Genomic DNA, 2,322 nt, shown 5'->3' with positions numbered 1-2,322 from the left:
GAAACAAGCAGAACCCCTAAGCCATCATGGTCCTGCCAATTTCTCACCAAAACTGCTCATGAAAAGACAAGATGCTAAAAGTGAACGTTACTCATGAAAAGACAAGATGCTAAAAGTGAACGTTAAGAAGGAAGGTACTGGCTTGGCGCCTGTGGCTCAAGTGGCTAGGGCGCCAGCCACATACACCTAAGGTGGCAGGTTCGAATCCAGCCTGGGCGCGCCCAACAACGACAGCTGCAACCAAAAAATAGCCAGGCACCTGTGGTCCCAGCTATTTGGGAGGCTATTTGGGAGGCGGAGGCAGGAGACTCGCTTGAGCCCAGGAGTTGGAGGTTGCTGTGAGCTGTGATGCCACAGCACTTTACCCAGGGGGACAGCTTGAGGCTCTGTGTAAAAAAAAAAAAGAAGGAAGGTAGTGGTAGGTCACTGCTTCCCACCTCAGTCCCCTGGAGGTGGGAAGTGGTTTTCCCTTACAGCCCCTCAAACTGATATGTAGCACATCAGTTTCCACTGCCTAGAGGCCATCCCAAATTTAAACCTCTCCTCCAAAATCATAAAATTTAAAACTTGTCTAGAAACTTCAACAAAAAAATGTTTTCTCCCACCTTATTCCCATTCTTGAGAGAATGACAAGGCAGCTCTCCTGGTTGCTACTTGCAGCTGAACTGTTAAAAGATCTTATGTAATTATAAAACATAGGCCATGTCAGGCACAGGATGCAGTCAAAGCTGGTTTTTTGTTTGTTTGTTTTTTAATCACAAAGGCATTATAATTCTGTTCAGCCCTATTCACAGCAATCTGATCCACCACCACATTTTTGGCAGCAAGTTAGGGACAATGAAGTGGCCAACACCACCTTGACAGGCCATATTGTACCTTAAGATGTCTTTTTATATGTATATATGATTTTACTTTAGTGTTAAAGCAACTGAACAATTGGACTCAGATACCCTTGCTGTGTTTATAAATTTCTCCACTCCACCTTGGTCACTGAAATTGTTGGTATACAAATACATGCTCACTTTGAAATACTAAGGGCAGCCTCTGATATGGAGTAAATGAGCCTCCCTCAAATAAATTTGAACTTGAATCTGGCCTTCTCCTTCACACACACCTCCAGAAGGAGGCTGAGGTTATTAAGGCTGAAGGAAGTCATTTCAGCTGCTGAGGTTGGAGGAATGGAAGCAACCCTGATCCACAGTAAGGAAATCAGGGCACAAACCCTCAGCTCAGCCACCATCACAGTGTTAGTCATGGTAGGGTCTCAGGTGGCATTCAGGGGAAGAGAGAAATGCAAACCATGGAGTTTGGCCTGTGATGGGTAGGAGGGCTGCTGAGCTGGGGGATCAAGGCAAATAACCTCTGATGAGAAGCCCTGGGCAGCAGGGGACCCAGCTTCATCAAGTCCCGGATCAGTATCACAGCCCATCCCCCATCAACATGAGGACCTGAGACTCCCCAGCTGTGCATGAAATACAAGGCAGCTGGAGGTTAGGCAGCTCTACCTCCTGGCCCAACCCCAAGCACTCCCTAAAAGTGACTCTTCAACTAGTAAAAAAGGTCACACATCACAGGGCCTTGACAATGACATAACATGGTTTGGGAAATGGAGATTAGGTCTTCAAGGGTCCTCAAGTCAGAAAAGCCCCATTCTTTCCTCCGTGCAGGCTATGGGTGGAAACATTACTCAATTTCCCTTTCTAGGAGGATGTATGATTTGGAAAGAACTTGCTTAAAACACAACCAGCCAAACAGGGCCTGGGAGAGAGGACTCTGGGAGGGAGGGCCAGTCTCCCGGCTCTGAGGTTAACTCCTGGCAGAAAGCCCTAAGCATGAATGCTAGGAGTTAGGAATCTTTCTGCCCAGGCTTGACTGGCTCACAGTTCTGGAATTCGATTCAGGATCAGAAATGCAGTGTATATAGCAAAACAGTGGCAGGGACGTGGGTAATGTGGAGTCTGGGACACTTAGAAGGCACTTCTGTAGTCCCTGAAGCGGGGTAGGGTGTTCTGACTCCCTTTGTCCCTTCTACAATGGGAAAAGAGGTTTTAATACTACTTTCAGAAGGAGAGGGTCAGGGACTTTCAGAAGGAGTGGGGGGATGGGGCAGGGTTATGCCATGCTGCCTTGGATTCTAGAATGTTCATGGGGGCAGGTTCAGGAATCTGTTTTGTTTTGTTGAGACAAGAGTCTTACTATGTCACCCTCAGTTGAGTGCCGTAGCATTACAGCTCACAGCAACTTCCAACTCTTGGGCTTAAGTGATTCTCTTGCCTCAGCCTCCCAAGTAGCTGGGACTACAGGCGCCCGCCACAGCGCCCA

Source organism: Otolemur garnettii, unplaced genomic scaffold (assembly GCF_000181295.1).
Source record: "Otolemur garnettii isolate 467f Iridium unplaced genomic scaffold, OtoGar3 scaffold00127, whole genome shotgun sequence".
NCBI classification, from domain to species: domain Eukaryota; kingdom Metazoa; phylum Chordata; class Mammalia; order Primates; family Galagidae; genus Otolemur; species Otolemur garnettii.
This window is presented reverse-complemented; position numbering follows the sequence as displayed.